Below are 23,306 nucleotides of genomic sequence, written 5' to 3' on the forward strand. Positions count from 1 at the left end.
AAATTATTTGCATATAAATTAGACTTGAAATTATGAAAATATAGAAATTAATAAGAAAAATTAACCTGATTTGGATTTCTCAAGAGCATTTGATTTTGATCCAAAAACATATGAAAGGACATAAATTGTAATTATTGTTCCATAACTCAAATGGTCAAATATTACACAAAATAATATTCCATATCTAGGTTTGATTTATGTTGGAAATATATCCATTTGCCATGAAGCCTTTCATTGCTAGATGAAGAGAATCTCTTCAATTTTAATTGTTCTTTTTTTTTCAAATAAGAAGATTTTGATGTCACCTTAAGATGAGACATATTGGGATGGAATAATAAGACATCATTGTGATTTTTTTTATTTGTATTTTTTTAAGAATAAAATATATCTATCAAGAAAAATGTGATTGAAAAAAAATGTTTACAATACTATATATACATATATATATACTCTTTCTTGTCCATTGTGAGGTTGTGGTGAATTAGAGCAAAATTGTTCCATGTGCACTTGAGGGAAAAAAATTTATTATGGAATTCTTTTCAAAGAGTATCCTATGTAATTTCTAAGATGAGCTTGCTTAATTTAATTTCTAGCAAATATTTTTGGTAATTTAATGCAATTCTACAAAAATTAACTCAATTCCATTGTACTAAAGGATTGAATAAAATAATATATTTTGAAAACAACTTCATCTCCCTTCTTAATAATATTATCTAGACTATATTTAAGGGCTTCAATTGATTAATTTTATAAAATAATAAAAATTATTGTGGGGATATTATTTTCATTTCAAATCATGTTAAATTCTGATGGGATTTCATTCCAAACTTTTACCATTTCTTCATTTAATTTTTGTTTTATAAATTTATTATTTTCACATAAACAATAAAACAAGCATGCAAAGTGAATGGAATGGATGTAAATGTAATTTGAAAATCTTGTGGGAAAAAAGTGTTGTAAAAGTAATATTTCAAAATCAACTTTTTGAAAACAAAAGCAAAAAGGAGGTACAAAAAGCAAATGGTTTCAACTTCAATAAAATCTCAAACCTTTTGCTTCAGCAAAACCTCATTATCTATACTAACAACCAATTCTTTTCACTCAATTGGATAATACATGCATAAATGCAAAAGAAATATTTTTGAGGATTTTACTCGTTTAATTAAAAAATTATCCATTTTTCATAAGTTTTTTTTATATAATAATTCATCCTAAAATAAATCAACATCTAATTAATAGGATAAAACTTGAGATCTCCCACTTCTCATAATTAATCACTCATTTATTTTTCCTAAAAAAAATATCTTACTTTTTTTTTCTCTCTTTAATAAATATTTTTTCCTCAAGATCTGAGATTTAATTCTATGCTACCCTATGTGTAAGCTTGTAATGGCACCCAAAAACAAAAGAATTTGATTACATGCATTTGCATGTCTAACAAAGTTTAATATATATAAATATGCACTAGATTAGTAACATATATGTTAAAAATATACAGATTTATTTAGTGTTTTGTTAATCTTTCTACAATAAATAATTTTATGAAAAAAATCAATAATAAATTTTAGATTTGATTCAGTTTATATATTTATTTTTAATGCTTTTGAAATTATTAATTAATTTATTAATGATATGACTTAATATGCACAGGTGAATCCAGAAATTCTTTCAGGGGAAGAAATTGAATTATAAATTGAGAAGTAAAGATGTTTATTTAAATAATTGTATTAATTTAATAGTATTAATATGATATATAAGTGTTTGAATTTTGTTTTACTTATAACATAATCTGTTTTTTATTTTGATATTATACATATTTATGTATTATTGTATATTATTTTTAAATATAAATTTATATTCTAAATAAACGGAAAATAATAATTTGAAAAAGTTTGAATAAAAGTGTTGTTAGAAAATAAAAGTGAAAGAAAGTGGTTTGACTTGAAAGGGCCGGGGATGGATTGGTGGATTAGGGTCCGTCCAAAAACGAGGTAAGGGCAAAAAGGCCGACACTCTCTGACAGGAGGGTGAGTGAATGAACACGTGTGAAGTGGACAAGCTATAAAACTGGACGCATTATGTAGATGCATGGAATGACGGTGCATTTATAAGTCACTGTTACCTCTCTTGTCTTCACTCAAAAATGTTTGTAATGTGGCCCCATTTTGATTTTCTAACATTTATGGTACTTGGATTGCGTGGTCGGTCGGTTTGTGTTTTATTAATTCTTTTTAAAGGTAGACCAGATTGTTGAAGCCAAACAATATACAAACATATTAGTTAATTTTAAGCCATGTTTTATTTATGTGAGAATAAAATATCTCATGCTATTTTCTCCAATATAAACAATTCCTCCCATTCTCAAAACGTTAAAATTTTCTATTAGTCCCTATACTTTATGGAAGTTGTGAATTTAGTCTACTATACTTTGATTTGATCAATGCTAGTTCATGTCCTTTTTGAATTTTAAAATTTCAGTCCTCATCAAATGATAATTGTTAAATTTATTAAGTTAAGTTCTTCTGTTTCCAAAACTTGATGCACCAAACATATTATCGTGTGTAATGCCATGTCAGCTTATTATTTCCACATATTACTCATTACAAATCTAGTTAATGGATTGACGATTTCCATTCGCGTTAAGATTAAAATTTCAAATTCAATAAGCATATGGATTTAGAATGATCAGATTGGAGAAAATGGACCAAACCTACAATTGTACGCATAGTACACAACTAGTAATTGAATTTGACCAAACAAAATCAACTGTTTCTATTTGAGTCAATACTAAAATTTCAAAATTCAAAAAGTACAAGGGCTATAATCAATCATTTTGAAAAGTACATGTACTAAAAATGATCAAATTAAAATACAAAGACTAAATCCATAAATTTTGAAATGTATAGAGAATAATACTAAAATTTAATCTTCTCAAAATTTGCTTAAAACAACGGTTAAAACTTTCATCTAACATCTACATGATACATATTTAAATATTGTCACCCCTTACCCCTCTACAGTATTGTCATGATAAAAAAAATATCTTCCTATACATATTTAAATATGGTCACGCAAATAAAATAATAAGCACGAGAATAACCTGGTTTTTGTGGGTTTCTTTTTTCTAGGAAATTCATATTAATAGACAAATTTATTAAATAATTTCCTGAATTTTTATTAAATAATTTTACGATTAATTTTTATTATTCACGATTTTGATTTTTCTTAAAAATTATCTAGTTTTGGGGTGTGTGCTCAAACTCACCTCATCCTGTACTGACAACAATGTTAATGCCAATCGAACTAAGACTCAACTGACAAGAAATTATATTTATCTTTAAATTTTTTTATATTAAATATTAAATTAATTTTAAATAAATTATCTCTTTATTTTAAAATTTTATGTTATTGAATTAACTTTTAAGGCTATAATAATAAAATTATTGAATATTAAATTGTTAAGCTTAAAATATAATTTAAAAAAAAACATTTTTTGGGACAACAAACTAAGCTATTTCTAGGGTAGGTGAACACCTAGCCAATAGGTCACAACTTTAGTTCAATAAAGATGCATATTAGGGTTTTTTACACAAATGGTATAGAAAAAAAATACTGAAATAGGATGTCAAAAAAATTTACTAAAATAGGTTACTTTTTCATTGGAGTCTATTAGGTAGGCACCAATGAATAAAAAAATAATAAATTTTTTTGAATAAAATATTTTTTTTATATTTTTTTAATAATTTTTTTAAAAAAATACGAGTTAAAATACGGTCAACGGATCGGGTCGGGTCGGGTCGGGTCGGGTGGCGCCTATTAGGTAGGCGCCAATGAAGGTGCCTCACAGAGAGGCGCCAATGAAGGTGCCTCATAGAGAGGCGCCAATGAATATTGTAATTTTGTATTAATATTGTAATTATTTTATAATTAAATTTGTATTTATAGTTTTGGATTAGTATTTTGTATGAATACTGTAATTTTTTATATGAATATTGTAATTTTGTGTTTGTCATTTTGTAATCAAAAAAATGAATTCAGTTAATTTGTTTCAAAAAATCAATAAATATTGTTAAATAAATACAAAATAAAATAAAAAATAATTATATAAAAGTTACATTATATAAAAATTAAATTAGTTAACAACAACTATATGATTAAAAAAGTCAGTTATAATTAAACTTTTAATAAAATGATTTTTAATTTTTTTATAATTAAACTTTTAATAAGATGATTTTTAATTTTTTTATAAACTTTATATGTAAACTCACCAAATATTAAACTAAACACAACAACTTATAGCTTAATCCTAAATTACTAATAAATTAAATTTTAAATAATTACAAACACAAAAATTTATAACATAATCCTAAATTACTAACAAATTATTTATAAAATAATTACAATATTCATACAAAAAATTACAATATTACAATATATCTCGACATTACAATATTCATACAAAATTACAATATTACAATATTCATACAAAATTATAATATTACAATATTCATACAAAATTACAATATTCATATAAAAAATTACAATATTCATACAAAATACTAATCCAAAACTATAAATACAAATTTAATTATAAAATAATTACAATATTAATACAAAATTACAATATTCATTGGCGCCTCTGTATGAGACACCTTCATTGGCGCCTCTCTGTGAGGCACCTTCATTGGCGCCTACCTGATAGGCGCCACCCGATCCAACCCGACCCGTTGATCGTATTTTAACTCGTATTTTTTAAAAAAAATTATTAAAAAATATAAAAAATATTTTATTCAAAAAAAAATTTATTATTTTTTTATTCATTGGCGCCTACCTAATAGGCTCCAATGAAAAAGTAACCTATTTTGGTAAAAAAAATTTCTGACATCCTATTTCAATATTTTTTTTTCTATACCATTTGTGTAAAAAATCCTGCATATTAATAACATTTATCAAATTAAATTTATTTTTTTGAAATATAATAAGAGATAATTTCATTTATTGATTAAAGTTGAACAAAGATAAATATAAAATTATAAAAAAATTGAATATTAAAAATTTGAATATTTTTATACAATATATAAAATAAATAATATTAATATAATCGATTCTAAATTAGTTAAATATTTTTTAAAAATATTTTGTAATTACATTACTTTTTCAATTCATTAATGATTTTGAACAAAAACTAATATTATAAATATACTATAAAATTAATATACATAACACAAGAATACAAACTAATATCATAAACATATATAAAAAAGGGTGCAGAGTGGCATTGTAGATGCGCACATCCATGAATACACCATGTCTCCTTTATTTTATCATTTATGTTCCGTTTGATTACTAAGTAATAACAAAAATTTATTACAAACATATTTTTTCTAATGTTAATTAGTTAAACATTTAAATATAATAATAAAAATTTTTATTAATTAATTGAATTTATATGTTAAGTACTAAGATCATAGAAATAAGAATGTTTATATTAATTTTATAAACAAAAGGAAAAAAAAACAAGTTTTCACTAAGTAATTCCAAATATAGAGAGAATAAAAATGTCTTCATGACATTTGGAGATCTATCTTGAATTAAACTCAAATTAAAAGTTCGAAACTTGTAATTCCCGTCATATTCCCGTCCAGAAATTTTGCTCGTATAGACTTCACTAAAACGATCATAACTTGAGCTTTCGAACTCAAAATCGAGTGATTCAAAGTGCGTTTCGAAACTAAGAGATAAATCTCCGAACGTCATGAAGACATCTTAACCAAGAAATGCCTAGATCCCATCCAAAAAGTCGTCGCAAGTCTACTGATTCCCCAAACTTAAAAACTGGTGGCTTCGGTGAATGGAATTTAATAAATTTCACCCATTTCATGCATGTATCATTCCACGTTTCTTTAAAACGATTCATCCTCACATATTGCCTTCGATCAAATCTTGATTTGATTTGCTAGGCCTTTGATCTTATTTTTGGGCCTGAAATTGGGCCTTAAGACTCGCATCAATAGGAATTTATAAAGATTATTTGAAAATGATTAAAAACAACTTCTAGAGTGAACCCAAACAAATGATTGTTCAGGCTTGGATGAACCTAGACAACCATTTGTCTAGGTTCATTTTAGAGTTTTTTTTAAATAATTATAAAAATTATTTAATTTTAAATTTTAAATAAATTTTAAAAAAATATATTTTTAGGATTAATTTTTTTTACATATTTATTGACATGGAAAATGCCAACTAAGCATGAGATACGTGTGACACATCCTGTGTCATTGTGCGATTACTTTGTTAGCCACTTCATGACTTAAGAAGAGAAATAGATAAAATTTTTAATAAAAATGGTTAATTTCTCGTTGATATAATGTACAATGACTAATTTGTCCATTTTTTAGTAAATAAAGCAAAAGGCAATTTGATTCCTAATACATGAGCCTCCTACTTTTATCTAATCTTACTCATCCTTTAATTCCAAGCCAATTACATGATTTTTTTTATGAAAAAATTAAACCATCACTTAATTGCATAATTAGATGGATTTTTAACAAAAAAATTACTTATATCTTTTTTTAATACTAATTTATCTATTTTTAAAATAAAAAATAAAATGATTCCTAATAAAAAAATCTCCATAACACTTGTCGAGGATAAAATGAAAATAAACTTGATGTTTATAACATGCAAAAAGTGAATAGCTGTTTAGTTGTATTTGGAGAACAATATAAATAGCAATTAATTTAGTAAAACACATATGGAATGGTGGGGGAAGGGTAAACCCCAAAAACAAGTTAATCATGAAAAATGTAAGGTAAGGTAATTACTTTTTGGCCAAAAGAATTAAAAGCAAAAAGTGATAATAATAATAATAATAATAATAATGGGTACGCATTTCTTTGTTTAACTGTTGGTGGAGGAGTACGTAAAATGGCAGGCATGCAGTCTTCCCTGCTGTCCAACATTTATTCTTCTTCAAAACTGTAATTGAGAAGTAAAAAAAAAAATCTCATTGGACATTTGAGAGCAACTTTCAAAATAACCATCTCTTTTTATTTATTAAAATTATTTAGAATCGAATTCAAGCTCTTATACCTTTATCATAATGTTCTTGTTATTGAACTAAGAGGTTGTTCGCAAGATCAAGTCACAATTGGTAAATTAGTTGGCATGAAGATGTTTTTTATTTTTATAAAATTATAGTTTTGGTTTTCTATATGGTTAAAGATAATTTTAGGATAAATTACACAATTAGTTACTAATTTTTTTAAATTTTCATTTTAGACATTAAAAATTAAAAGTTTACAATATGAGCATTGTTGTTATATACTTAATCATTTTAGTCACCCACTGTCAATTTTTCGTTACATACAATCATTTTAGTCACCCAACTTTAGTAAGTTTTCATTTTGGTCACTTATTTTCTTTTTTAGAATTTGTTTTTTATTTAAAAAACTAGATTTTTGTAACTCAGTTCCATGTAACGCCCTAAATTTTGAACCATTGTTGTTAGTTTTTGTTAATAATTAACTATTTGTTTTAGTGGTTAAGTGTTTTGCTGTGTGATTGAGGTCAAGGGTTCAAGTCTTGCTTATAGAAAATTTTATTATTCGTTTGGTTCAACTCCTATCCTTGAACATTTGACTTAAGTCTATTTCTGCTTTAATTTATATTAAGAATGAGCTTGTTGGTTCGATGGTTAAGTTTTGTGCATTATTGAATCTTGTGTTCAAGTCTCCACGTTGGCAATAAGGAAATATTTTTATGCTACTCAGGAAAATTTTAGTTATAATTTCTTTAATTAAATAGTTTCACTACACCAAATCTGGGTTTTAGTGGCATATTTAGTGGAGTTTGGATAAAAAAACGCCGCTAAAAATTGAGCATTAGCGGTGCTTTACGTAAAACGCCGCTAAAGATCGAGCATTAGCGGCGATTTCAGGGAAGTGCCGCTAAAAATGAGCATTAGCAGCGTTTGTTCGAAAAACACCGCAAAAAACCTAAGGCTAACGGCATCGTTTTGTAACCTTTCGGGGCTTTAGCGGCGCTTTTAAAGAAGCGCCGCTAGTGCTCAGAGCTTTAGCAGCGTTTTTAAAGAAGCGTCGCTAATGCTCAGAGCTTTAGCGGCATTTTTGAAGAAGCGCTGCTAATGTTCGGGGTTTTAGCGGCGTTTTTAAAAAGCGCCGCAACTGCTCAAAGCTTTAGCGCCGTTTTTAAGGAAGCGCCACTAATACTCGAGGTTTTAGCGGCGTTTTTGGAAAGCGCCGCTAATGCTCGTGGTTTTAGCGGCGTTTTTTGAAAAGCGCCGTTAATGCTCGGGATTTAGCGGCGTTTTTGAAAAAGCGCCGCAAAAACATTTTATCTATCTATTTACTTTTTAATTTGTTTGTTTATATTAATTAAAATTGAATTTATTTTTAATTGAATATTTGTTAAAAATAGATAAATTTGAAATAATGACACGTAGAAATAATTTAAAGTAAAAAACATAGAAAAATATTTGTTAAAAATGAAAAAAAATTAAAATACTATTATTTAAAATAATTTTAAAATTTTTTGGGTACATGACTGATTGATTTTTAATTTATATATTAAATAATTTCATATATAATTGTAAAAGATATGATAGTATTAATTTTAAAATATTTAATTAATTATCATTATATATAGTTTAGGGTTTAATATATATGGTTTAGGGTATATGGTTAATTTAGGATTTAAGGCCGGTTTAGGAGTTACAATTTTAAGGTTTATAGATTATGGAATATTTAGGGATTATGGATTAGGGATTCTAGTTTAAGGGTTGTAATTTAAGATTTATGGGTTAGGGGCTAAGGGTTATGGGTTAGAGGTTAAGAGTTAGGGATTTATAGGGTTTATGGTTCGATGTTAGATTAGGGTTTAGATTAATTAGTGTGTTTTAATTTATATATTAAATAAGGTTTAGGGGTTGAAGTTAGGGGTTAGGGGTTGAAGTTAGGGGTTAGGGGTTGGGGGTTGGAGGTTGGGGGTTAAGGGTCGAGTTAGAGTATAGTATTTTATTTAATTAGTGTTTTTTAATTTATATATATTAAATAAGGTTTAGGGGTTAGTGGTTAATTAGTGGTTTGGGGTTAGAGATTAGAGGTTTAGAGTTAGTGATTTAAGGTTTAGAGATTCGGGATCAGGTTAGGGTTTAAGGTTTAGGGTAATTAGTATTTTTAATTTATATATTAAATAAGCTCTTATAGAAGTGTAAAAGAGATAATAAAAAATTGTAAAGATTATTAATTTAAAATTGATATGCAATATACACTAATTGAATATAAAAAATTGTAAAATATGTGAGATTTGGCAGCGTTTATAGCAAAAACGCCTCTAGTATGCATTAGAATTTTCCTAAACGGTGCTGTTTCATTACAACAATTGAATTGATTAGTGGCGTTTCTTCTGTAAACGCCGGAAAAGGTAACATTAGCGGCGTTTAAGCCAAAACACGCCGCAAATATATATTCAAAATTTTCTATACACCGTCGTTTCAGTTGAGGAATATAATTTTTATACTGGCGCTTTTCAGAAAAACATCGTAAATATGATTTAAAATATGTCAAAAACGACGCCGTTTTTGTAAAGGAATGAAATAATTTTGTGGCGTTTTACTAAAAGCTCCGCAAGGATTTTTAACATTTTTCCAATGCGGTGTCGTTTCTATACTGGAATAAAATCTGATAGTGGCGTTTTTTAAGAAAACGCCGTAAGGATTTATTAAATTTTCCCAATACGGCGCCGTTTCTGTTGTTGACACATTTTTCTTATAAAAACGGGGTCGACTTGGATTTTGAAAGTGAAAACAGAAAAACGGGAGTTCCCACCGATCTTTTTTTGACGAGGTGTGATCGAATCACCTTGAAAAATGGTTGTTTTTAATAAATAATTTAATTTTATTAAAACAACGAGTTTGGTCCACGAAATTCAGAAAAACAGGTTCGGGAGTCGGTTACGCACGAGGAAGGATTAGCACCCTCGATACCCCAAAATTGGTACCTAGTTGATTACTTAATGTTTAATGTCGAAAAATTGAAAACTTTAAAGAGATTTAAAATACGATCCTAAAAAAAAACTTGAATGGCATGGATTAAGATTTAAGAGGATATTTGGCTATTTGGTCAAATGAGAAATCAAAACCCAGCACATTAGGGCACATTTCCTCGAATTTCCAAACGCAAAATATTGTCTTACTTCGAAATTTAAAAAGGATATTTGGCTATTTGATCAAACGAGAAAAATTGAAACCCAGCACATTAGGGCACGTTTTCTCGAATCTCCAAACGCAAAACATTACCTTTATTAATTTTTTAGAAACAATCCTCATCTCGGGAAAACAACGTGTCATATCCAATGCGTTAGGACACAACGTATTGACTTCCCGATAATGAGCATTTTATCATTTTTAAAAAAGTAATCTCGATTATTTAGATTCAACGAAGAAAATCGGAACCCAATACGTTAGGGCTCGATTCTTTCGAAGATCCCAAATACCAATTATTACTTATATTTTTTAAAATTTCTTTTTTGAAAATCTAAATAAAAATGGGCGTAATGGAATGATGATGATGTAAGCAAAATAATACAAACGAGGGCTACGAAGTAGAATAAATACAAAGACAAACTAATATAATACACAATTGCAAACATATAAGCAATAAAATTAAAACATTCATTCTAAATGATGATGAAAATATAAATAAAAAATAAATAAAGAAATGAATAAAATTACAAGAGTAATATATATATGTATATATAGGTATAAAAAATTTGTAAGATAAAAAAGCATGTAAGTATATATATATTCGTGAAATTAAAATGTGTATTGATATATTGATATATATAAATTATAGAAATATATATGAAAATATAAGTATGTACATATTTAAAACGATAGAACATAAAAATGTATATTTAGGAATTGTTAAATATATGTATAGGTTATAAAAATGTATACGTGCATATATATATTTTTTAAAATTATAAAGTATAGAAGACGTATGTATATATATACATATATATATATATATAAATAAAAATGCATATGGATTATAGAATATAAAAATATATATATAAGTATGTATATATATAAAACAAAGTCTAAAAACGATAAGTGGATAAAAAAAATAAAGATATTAAAAGATATTTACATTTAGATAAACAAATAAAATAGAAATATGGTAATGATAACAATGTAAAAATCATAGCATAATATAATAATGAGAAATAAATAAATAAATAAATAAATAAACTAAGTTAATTTATAAAATAGCAAAATAACAGGAAAAAGACTGATTTGAATTCTAAGACAAATATTCGGGGCGAAATCGAAAGTGAAATAAAAGGGGAGGACCGAATGGGCAAAATGCGCAAATTCGAACACGTGTCTGCTTTTAGTGCGCTGATGGGTCAGGGATCTGATAGAAATCTAAGCAAAATTCTTGGGGCAAATTTCAAAAAGGTTGAAAATAAGCAATAGGACTAAATCAAAATAAGCCGAAAATGCGGAAGGACCTAGATTGCAAATAACCCACCCGCACAAAAACACGCAGACCCTAGGTTACGGATCGGGTTGAAGCGCAGGTAGGAGGGCAAAAACAGCGCCGTTTAGATATAGTATAAATATAAAAAAAACCCAAAAAAATTTTAGTTTCTTCTCATTTAAAAAAAAAAACCAGAGAGAAAGCTCTCTCTCTCAGGCCCTAAATCCGGTTAGGGTCCCGACGAGCCGCCGCCGTAGCGCCACCGTGTGTGGCGGCCGTAGGTGGAAAATTGGACCTTTTTGGTCCCTTTTTGAAGCCGATTGTTCCTAGACCACAGATCCAGGGTCGAATCCCGCGAAAAGAGGGCCAAAGACTCAAAAACGGGACGAAACCGTTCATCTTATCGTCCTCCGGCGCGGTTTCGGTAAAAAAGGGTAAAAAGGCTTCTTTTTTTGTTTTCTTCTTTATATTTTTGGGTTAAAAAAAAGAAGAAAAATAAACTTGCAAAAAACAATAATAACAGTAACTAAAAGAGAAGAAAAAAAGAAAACTGAGCAGATGTTCAACCTTTTTTTATTTTTGTTCTTTGTAAAAATAGACGCCCCCCCTTTACAGATTTTTCCAATCGGCCTCCCTTATAGCCGAACCGAAAAAATAAAAAATAAAAACCCTAAACCCCTATATTTTTTTACATTTTCTTATTTTTTGCTAGTTTTTTCTCTGATTTGCTGTCGATTTCTGCTTTGTTGTGTTCGTTTGTTTTCTGTGCAGGTACAGGTACGGAGACCGTACGGTGATGTGGCGCGGTGCAACATGTGAAGGCGTGGTCCCTGGCGGTGGTGTGGCTCGGCTCGGAGGCGTGGCTTTGGCGCGGAGGCACTACACGCGCGCGGGCGCAACACGCGCGAGGGGGAAGCCTGGCTCTGTTGCGGCGGCTGGGGCTGCGATGCTAAAGGCTAGGGTTTCTGTCATTGGGTTGGAATTTGGGCCATATAGTTGTTGGGCCTAGTCCAGTTTAGGTTTGGGTCAATGGGTTTGGGTTGTAACCGGGTTTAGAATTGTATTTTGGGTTAGGGTAGGGTTGGGCCATTGGGCCCGTTGTCTGTAATGGACATTTAAAAAAAGGACTGCTGTCATATATATATTTTTATATTGTTTTTAATTTGGTATTATTTATTATTATTTTTTTGATTTGGGCCCGGGCAAATTGGGCGTATTACAGTTGTATCGGAAAAAAATTTGATAGTGGCGTTTTTTAAGAAAACCCTGCAAGGATTTATTAAATTTTCCCAATACGTTGTCGTTTCTGTACTGGAAAAAAATCTAATAATGGAGTTTTTTAGGAAAATGCTACAAAAGTGAATTAACGTTTTGTAAAACGCCGCCGTTTCGCTTAATGAAATTAATTTTGAGGTATACCCCCGAAGCTCCCAGCCTCCAGCCCTAAATTCATTAGCCCCAAATCCCTAATTTTTTTCCTTTCTGCGATTTCTTGCGTCCGAATTTCCAATTGAAACAATTTCAATGTTTGGGTGTTTCGATTTCTTGCAAAATTACCATCGAAAATCTTCATAGATTCGGTTTCTTGTAACCTCCTTACAGAGAAGACGAACGTCGCCAAACGTCACAAAATAACCCTAAAAAATCTTCAAAGTTTCAAAGGTTCGATTTTGTTCCGATTCTACGTATTTAATCATTAGGTTTTCTTGTCTTTCTTAATTTTTGTTTGTTTGTTATTCGTTGATGTTCCTTAAATTAAAAAAATTCTCTTCTCTCTATATAGGGTTTTCGTTCGTTTCAGTTTTTTTCATCGTCCTGAAGGTACTGTAATGGTTTGTTTTTACTTCTAATTGGGAATGGTTTCATTGGTTAGGAATTGATGTTATGTTGTTTCTGTATAGGGTTTCATTTCATTTCATTTCACCGTTGAAAGTGGTTTTCTTCATCGTCCTGCAGGTACAGTTTTTTTCTTCATTTCATTTCATTGATTTTAGGCAATGTTAATTAGCTTCAGCATAGAAACTTAACACATACAACTGCGTGTCTACGGTTTGGGTTATACATGTATGTTGCGTGAATTCTTTGTTTTCTGGGTTATAGAAACGCAACACAGACATTTATTTTAGGAAATGTTAATTAGCTTGTACATAATCTGTTTTCTGTTCTGTATTTGTAAAAGAATGGTTGCTTAGATCCTAAATTTAGGCTATTGTCAAATATATATATTTGATGTGAATTTGATATTAGATATTAGATATTTGGTATTGATATTAGATATTAGGCTGTGATTAAATGTTTGCTACTGTCAAATGTTCTTTGATGTGAATTTGATAATACATATTAGATATTTGGTATTGATATTAGATATTATATATGGTTTAGTTAAATGTTTGCTACTGTCACATGGTTGCTACTATTCTGCATTTTCAGAGTTGTTAAATTTAGTCGTTAAATTTAGGCTACTATCAAATGTTTGGTTGCTACTGTTCTGCATTTGTAAAAGAATGGTTGCTTAGATCCTAACTTTAGGCTACTGTCAAATGTTGTTTGATGTGAATTTGATATTAGATATTAGGCTGTGATTAAATGTTTGCTACTGTCAAATGTTCTTTGATATGAATTTGATATTAGATATTAGATATTTGGTATTGATATTAGATATTAGGGTTTAGTTAAATGTTTGCTACTGTCACATGGTTGCTACTGTTCTGCATTTTCAGAGTTGTTAAATTTAGTCGTTAAATTTTGGCTACTGTCAAAATAACTTATATTTCAAATAAGTAACCCTCTAATGGTCAGGATATATAACTTATATTTCAAATATATTACTAATAAATTTTTAAATTTTATAAATAACTATAAATAAGATACATAAAAGTGATATACTCTAATACCACATAACTTACATAATTTAAATTTTTAATACATAACTTATTAATACATAACCTACATAAGACATAACTTCCATAACTTACATAATACAAAATTTATATAACTTATATAAGACAACTTACATAATTTACTTAATACATAACTTACATGTTTACATAATATATAACTTACATAACCTACATAAGACATAACTTCCATAACTTTCATAATACACAATTTACATAACTTAAATAACTTACATAACTCACAACTTACATAACTTACATAACTTACATAACTCACAACTTACATAACTTAATTACACTATACACAACTTACGTAACATACATAATACATAACTTACATAACTTACATAATACATAACTTAATTTAATACACAACTTACATAGCTTACATAATACATAACTTACATAACTTATATAATACATAACTTATATGATTTACTTAATACATAAATATATATCATATCATAACTTACATAACTCATTTATAGTTATAACTGAACAACTTACCCTTGTAATTTATTGTCAAGATCAGACTTCAAGAATTAAGAAATGGACCGATCTTGGATGAATTTGTCAAGGGTAAGCAACGATTATCGAAATGGAGTACAGACTTTTCTCAATTTTGCATTTCAATATGCAAGCCAAGAAAACATGATTCTTTGCCCATGTAAGAAGTGTGTCAACATAAACTGGCATTATCGTGAGGTTGTATACGAGCATCTAATTGTTGATGGGTTTGTTCGGGGTTATAAAAAATGGCTTTTTCATGGAGAATGCACGCCTAGTACTTCCTCTTCAACGATGGATGTATCTTATCCTGGTACTGCTTACCATCAGTCTGTTAGAGGGGATGATATGGAAGGTATGTTGCGGGATGCATTTAATATGCACAATCATGGTGTGCAGTCATTCCCAGCTGACTATGTGGCATCTGATGATTGTAATCTTGGTGGAAATGCTTTTACCGATCCAAGAAGTAGTGTACCTCATGAAGAGCCGAATGGAGAAGCGACAAACTTCTACGCGCTACTTAATGACATGAACGAAGAACTGTATGAGGGATCAAATTTTTCAAAAATGTCATTCTGTGTTCTTCTTTTTCAGTTAAAATGTTTGGGAGGGTAGACCGAAAACTCGTTGACAATGCTGTTAGAGTTTTTCAGAGAAATGTTTCCGTTTGCAAAAATCCCTCAGTCATGCAAAGATATGAAGAAAATGATAAAAGATTTAGGCCTTGGGTACAACAAAATCCATAGTTGCCCGAATGATTGCATGTTGTATTGGGGCGATCAGAAAAACCAACAGTGCTGTCATGTATGCGGCCAATCCCATTGGATAAATAGAAACACAAAAGACGGGAACGACGATGAAAATGATGCACGGTTAAGGAAGAAGCCAGTCAACTATGTGATTTATTTATTAGGAAAAACTAAAGGATAAAAAGATGGAGTACGAAGCGATTGGTTCCAGTGATAGTTCTGTTCATTTTGAAGATATTGATAACCAGATTATTACTGAAGTTTTGGGTCCTGAAAGGTATGGTCGGGTTAGATTTCAAGGATCTTTTGTTAACCCAACCCAATATTTTGGATCCAGCTCGCAGCAATACATGCCTTTAGGGAGTCAGGCTCAAGCTGAAGTTCAGAGGTTAAAAGACCAGATGGCTCAGATGCAATCGACCACAGTTGAGGTTCAAAGGAAATATGAAGAACTCCAGCTACAACTTAAAGTAGAGGTGGCGGCGAGGGAAGCAGAGGCGGCAACGAGGGAAGCAGAGGCAATAGCGAGAGAAGCAGACGCTGCAGCGAGGGAAGCAGGGCAGAGCAAAAAGTACGACAAACTCCAATTGCAACTTTAGAATATGATGAAGATGTTTCAGCAGTCGCAACATCCGCCGTCATAGTGTATTGTATAAATATTTTTAACATTTTAACTTTTAAAATTTTTGTAAAAATAATATGAATTATATTTTATTTATTGATATTTATATTATATTATTCTTTTAATTTAAAATATTATATATCTTTATTGCTTTTGGCTGGTTTAGATTTGGTTGCTTTTGATTTGTTGCTACAAGAGGGCTGAAAATATGGAAAATGTTTTATTACAAATCTGCCAAAATTAGTGGCGTTTTTAAAAAAAACGCCACTAAAACTCATTACCTTTAGCGGCATTTGTGGGAAAAGCGCTATTAAAGGTCATGATTTATAGCGGCGTTTATAGAAAAAGCGCCGCTAAAAGTCATGTTCTTTAGCGGCGTTTGTGGGAAAAGCGCCGCTAAAAGTCATGATCTATAGCAGCGTTTGTGGAAAAAGAGCCGCTAAAGGTCATGACCTTTAGAGGCATTTATTTTTAAAAACACCGCAAATGTTAGCGACGTTGTCAATAGCGGCGATTTCACAAGCGCCGCTAAATACCTGTTTTGGTGTAGTGTTTCTTTTAAAGAAAACGTTCATTTCTTCTGACTTTCTTACTGTTCTTCTTCTCCCTTCTTTTTCTTTTCTTTTTCTTTTTGCTTGCTTCCGTAAATTGTTACTGGATCAAATTAGAAGTTCTAGGTTGCTCGTTGTGTCGATTAGAAGGTTATTGTGTAAGTTCTGTCGTTATTATCTTATGTTTTAACAAGTTTTTCGTTTGTTATTGTTCGTTTTGTCGAAATGAGTTTTCTGCTCATTTTGCTCGGATTCTCTGTTTAAGTATGCGATTGACTTCCTTTTTAGGTGAGGATCTTACTGGAGACGCTCCTCTAATGCGCTAGTTTTGTTTTTCGCTTTTATGTGCAAGGTGAGTGTAACAACTCGATTTTCAGTGGTGATGGAATAGTAGTTTGGGACCATAAATTTCCATCGTGTCAACTCGTTAATATTATTTTTAGAATATTTATAGAGTCATTAGAGTCATATTAAATTTTGGTTAAGAAATTTTAACGTTTCGATAGTTAATTTAGGAAAAAAGACTAAACTGAAAAAGGTGCAAAATTTAGTAAATCTTGAATTTACATTGATTTGATGGTTTAAATATGAAACGAAAAGGGACTCAAATGATAATTATCCTATTTGGATATTAATGGACCATAATAGGCTTTTAAATTGTGGTTTTATAAAGTTTTCATTAAAGGTTATTATGTAATTTAGTAAATAAATTAAAGATTAATAAAATAAAACCAAAATCATCATCTTTTTGGATGTTCCACCAAAAACTTAAGGCATTTCACCATTTTTGAAGCTTCATATTTGGCTAGCATAGGAACCTTGCATGTAAGTCCGTTTTAATTCCGTTTATTGTAATTTTTATGTTTTTTAGATCATTGCAACTTGGTCCAGCTAGCTCGTACCTTTGTTTTTGAATCTGTCACAATTTTTGGAAGTTTCCATTGATGAATCTTTAATATTTATGATTAATACTATGTATTTGGATCTTTGATTGTGTTGTTTGATGATTTTGTAAAGTGATTTTTGTTAGATTTTGATTTTAGGATTAAATTGTGAAAATGCCAAAATATTAGGGTTTGATAGTGAATTTAATATTCATTAGGGACTATTTTAGGGGCTAATATATTTGGATGGAATATTTATTTGAGAAAAAATGGTTAATTTGATGAATTTTAGGTTAAGGGACTAAAATGCAAATATTTTACATTTTAGAAAAATGGTTAGTTTGGGGTAAATGTGTAAATATAAAAAATAAAAGGATATTAATTGTAAAATGAATTGAAGTGTGAAATGTAAGCTGATAATTGAGAAATTTTACATTTTAGATCAAGATCCCGTAGATACTTATGGAAAAGGAAAAATAGCAAAATAGTCCCTGAACTTCTACAACTACTACAATTAAGTCAGGTAAGTTCGTACGGTTTAGAATTTAATATCTATGCGAATTGTTAGCAGAATAATATGGTGCAACTTATATATATACACTTAATTGTTGATAATGAATGATTATTTGAGATATACCTTTGAAATTTGATGCTCAGTTTGGATTGAATGCGGGATAGAGTACAATTGTGAATTGGTGTGTTATGGGAGATTGGAGTGGAGACGGTTTTGGAGTTATGTATATATATATTACTTGAGTAAATCGAAGTTCAGCATTTGTTGCGAACTCTCGTGTTATACTCTCTGTTTGATGTGTTTCGGAGGGATTAGCTCTTTTAAGCATTGGTGTGTTTCGGTTGGACTAGCTCTTATGAGCAATGGTGTGTTTTGGAGGGATTGGCTCATGTGAGCATCTAGTGTGTTTTTGTTGGTCTGACGATGTACTCCTATCCGTAAGTCGTTCTTCGAACTAAAAATCTCAGTAAGGAAATTTGTTTAATGAATTTGATGGTTTTGATATTCATTGAGTATTAAATTGAATATATGTGTGATTCATCGATTGAGATTGTGGATGACAGGGAACCTTCGTGGTTGAATTGTTATTGTTTGAGTTGTATTTACTTCAGTAAGATTTATTGTTTTAGTACGTTGAACTTACTAAGCTTCTTTAAGCTTATTGGTGTTAATCTTTGTTTTTGTATTTAATCGAAAGGTTGATCGGACCGGCACTTGACTCACACTATCTAGAATAACTCAGTAGTCTTTGAAATGCTTATTCCAGATTATATGGTATTTATTAGCTTTGAAAGTTGAAACTCATGTTTTTGGATATGTAAATAGTTAAGTATGAACTTGGTTGTATAAGTTGTTTTGGATGATACCTTTTTGGTACTTTTGGTGTCATATTAGTATGTGCTAATGTGATTAGGTTGTAATACTTGTTTGAATGGCCATAATGGTATATGATGAATTGGTTATAATATTGCTAAGATATGGTATGTATGAGATGGTATTGAATTAGATGTTAGATTGGAAGAAGTGATAAATTGTGCTTGAAAATTATTTTGATGTACAATTGTATATATATTTGTGGTACCAATGAGGGTACATTGGTTAGGCACTTAATAGGTTGATTTTGGTATGTTTTTGGCTTGATTAGTGTCTTTTGAATAGGTATTTTGGTTGGTATTTGAGTTTTTTAAGGTCCAAGTAAGCTTGAAATGGTAAACTTATGGTTTAAGGTTCATTTTAGGTTCACACAGCCTGAGACACGGGTGTGTGCCTCAGCCGTGTGTCCCCTATAGGTTTTAAAGGTTGCATTTTGAAAGTTACACGGGCTAGCACACGGCCTCGCACACAGGCGTGTAAGGCCATTTCGAAGGTTACACGGCTTGGCACACGGACGTGTGGCTTAGCCGTGTGACCCAAGTCAGAGAGTTACACAGGCACGGGCACGGGTTGGGACACAGCTGTGTGTCCCTATTTCAATTGTTACACGGCCTGAGACACGAGCGTGTGTCTCAGCTGTATGAGTCACATGGCCTGGCCACACGGTCGTGTGACCTTTGTAGTCTAATTTTTTTGACTTTTTCTTAAATTTTCCATATGTTTCCAATTTAGTCCCGAATTGTTTCTAAAGTATTTTTAAGGCATCGAGAGCTCGAATAAGGATCGTTATGAATGTAATTGAATGTAATTAGACTATGTTTACATTGATGTATGAATTGAAAGGTTTACTGTTTCATTTGTATAGTAATGTTCTGTAACCCTATTACAGCGACGGATACAGGTTAGGGGTGTTACAGTGAGTGTGTGAATTTCGGGTTGGTGTTGTGTCAAAGCTTTTTGACAAAACTTTGGTTTGATTGTTATTTCTAGCGATTTGGTTGAGAATAATTGTGTAATTGGTCACTGGATTATCATTTTTAGGCCTCGGATTCACCCCGATTGCTTATACATCGAAACCGTGTCAGGTGTGTAACGAAAACCCAATTTTTTTTCAAATTGTGAATGTCAGAAAACATTGGTCTCGACGCCACACGACCATGTGTCAGGTCGTGCGGCAGGCCGTGTAACTTACTATTTTTGAATTGGAGGCACACGGGCCAGGGACACGGGCATGTGTCTAGGCTGTGTAACTCACTATTTTGGATTAGAGTTACACGGGCTAGGGATACAGACGTGTGCTTGGCAGTGTGCCAAGCCGTGTAACTCACTGTTTTGAGCTACAAAGGCGTGTTAGCCAAAAATCAGAAATTCCCCTTAGGGTCGTAATCATTGTTCGGATTGAAGGTAGGCTTACCATAGGGTCCGTATGATCTGAATTAGACATTGAAACTGTTATCTAAAATATGTTACTGAGTAATCTGTTGTTCTGATATATACAATTATTATGAGATTTGATAAATCAGTGTGATTGCGTTACATGATCATGGTCTTGTAAAATCACAATTTTCCCGAGGCCTAATCAGAATAAACAAAAATATATAAAAAAATAAAAATAAGAACAAAAATTATTAAAATTCCATCAGTCCACAGTTACAAACCCAAGTTACAGAGGCCAAATTTCAAAACACCCAAAATTTAAACCCAGACCCGAAATAGACCCTAAACCCGACGTAAATAGATCCCTAAACCCGTCAACTGAACCTAAATGGATCCTAACTTGGACCCAATTGGCTAAACCCGGATCACCAGGTCCAAAATGCGACCGAATACCCTTAGCCCAAAACCAAAATGAATAGGAAACCCTAGGGTTTCGGAAATGGCACGAGCGCCGCAACAGTGACCTCCAACACCGCTCTCCCCAGCCACGCGCACCTCAGTACGTGCCACGTCCGCACCTCCGTGCACGCCATGTCCCTCGCCGTATGCCGTACCTATAAATAGAGCCAAGCAACGAAGCAAAAAGCCGAAAAATTGTATTTTCATTTTTTGATGTGGTTTCATTTTTTTTCTCTCGACCTATAAAACAAAAGGCGAGACCTTTGTAATTTTTTTTACGGACACACGCAATATCAATACACAAAGAGAATTAAAAAAAAAGAACTGAGTTTTTTTGAAGGTGATTCTTCAAAGTTTTCCTTACCGGCATTCTGTTCTTTCTCCGATTCATATTTCTTTGCTTTTTCCTCTTTTATCGAACATATATAAGAACAGATATAGAATAAAAAGGGAGAAATTACCTTTTAACCGCGTCGGTGGATCTTCGCTCCCTCCATCATCGTCGGAGTCTGGGTGGAGATTAATCGGCATTCGGATGGCCATATTTTTAAGGGGAGAGCGGCTAGGGTTTTGGCCAACCTGATTTAGGAACTGCTGAATAGGGGCTTAGATCTTGGTTTCAAAGGGATCATAGAACGACACCGTTTGAAGCCTGATTCAATAGCTTCAAAACGGCGCCGTATTGGCCATTACCCAGCAACCCGCGCGCGACCCGACCTGCTCTATGGGGGATCCGCGTGCTCCTATTAAATGGGTTATTTATCCCTCAAGTCCTTTCACATTGGAAACGTGTTCCAATTTGGGCCGTGTCAAGGCGCTGCGTTTTGAGGGAAGGGAATATTTCTTATTTGCCCATCATGTTATCCGCGTGTTGTATTTTGGCCCTCAGTTTTGTTTTATTTTTTTCCTTTAATTTTGTTTCAAATTCAATTCAATCCTTATTAGTTGATTTAAATTCGCTTGTTTGTTTATTTATTCAATTATTTATTATTATGATATTTTTAACTGAAAATTTAATATTATTGGAATGTTTAAACTTATTATTATTATTTTTATATTAATCCAATATATTTTATACATTTTCTAATGGTTTTATTTTATAATACTTTTTAAAATTCACTATACAATAATATTCTTATACAATGCTCTATTTATATATGTATACATAGTTCATATTAAACTATTTTCATACATACATGTACATATACTATATTAACGATTTCAGATTATTATATATATTTTCCCTTATTCCTATATTTACATAATTATTTTCTTTTAAAAGCCCTACTTTATATATTTCATTTATTTCAACCTTATTTTTATATATATTATTATGCATATATTTTCATTCATATTGTTATTAACATCTTCTTTTCAAATGTGTAGTATTATTTAAATTAATATCTATATATTTTTTCATGTATTTTGGTTTTCTTCGTATACAATATTCACCTTAAACTTCATTTTGATATTTTTTTATGGTATTTATTTTTTTATTTTCATTTTTGACTTATTTTAAACTCATATATGTATATTGTTTATTTTAAATTTTACGCATATAACTCATTTTTTATTGATAATTCGTTTATTCTTTGGATGTCGATATTATTAGCATTGGCATAATGTATGATTGAGATTATTGTTACTATGTTTGTTTGTATTTGCCTATTGATTATTCGCAATTCATTAGTGTATGTTATTTACAAATCATCCTTTATGTTGTACATTATAATTCAATCATTTTTTTAATCATTTGAAAGATCACAAATGTCAAAGTCATTTCATACAAAAGTTTTCAATATAACGCAATAATCGAAATTTGGAATCCTCGAGAGAAGTGAGCCCTAACGTATTGGGTTCCAATTTTCCTTGATGAATCTAAATAATCGAAAATTTTCTTTAATCAAAACACATAAAAACTCATTCTCGGGAATTCGATACGTCATGTCCTAATGTATTGGATGTGACATGTCGTTTTCTCGAAATGAAGATTTTTAATAATAATAAGAGATATATTCAATGCTAGGAATTTTGAGAAATTGTGCCCTAACGTATTGGGTTTCAATTTTTCATCTGACTTAAAGTAATTGAATATCCCCTTTTGACTTCACCGCAAGAGTTTTGAAAATCAAAAGACAAGCTCATTCTCAAGGACTAAAAATGTCGTGTCCTAATGTATTGGGCATGACATTTCATTACTCCGAGATGAGAAGGTCTTTAGTATTTACATCGATTTATCCAAGCATCTTTTATAAAATTAACATTGATAAAAAAAGAAGGATCGTATTTTAAAATCTTTTCAAATTCTTGACACTAAGACATTAAACAATCAATTCGGTACCAATTTTGGGCGTCACGAGGGTGCT

General features: G+C 30.5%; 1 long non-coding RNA gene across 1 annotated transcript; it reads left to right on the forward strand.

The window, feature by feature from the left end:
* Window positions 1-12,967: 12,967 nt before the first annotated feature.
* Window positions 12,968-13,490, forward strand: LOC121213523 (uncharacterized). The gene is made up of 3 exons (XR_005908957.1): window positions 12,968-13,166; window positions 13,288-13,325; window positions 13,406-13,490. It is a non-coding gene; the product is annotated as an uncharacterized lncRNA (long non-coding RNA).
* The last annotated feature ends 9,816 nt before the right edge of the window (window positions 13,491-23,306 follow it).

This window comes from Gossypium hirsutum, chromosome D01 (assembly GCF_007990345.1).
Source record: "Gossypium hirsutum isolate 1008001.06 chromosome D01, Gossypium_hirsutum_v2.1, whole genome shotgun sequence".
Taxonomy (NCBI): Eukaryota; Viridiplantae; Streptophyta; class Magnoliopsida; order Malvales; family Malvaceae; genus Gossypium; species Gossypium hirsutum.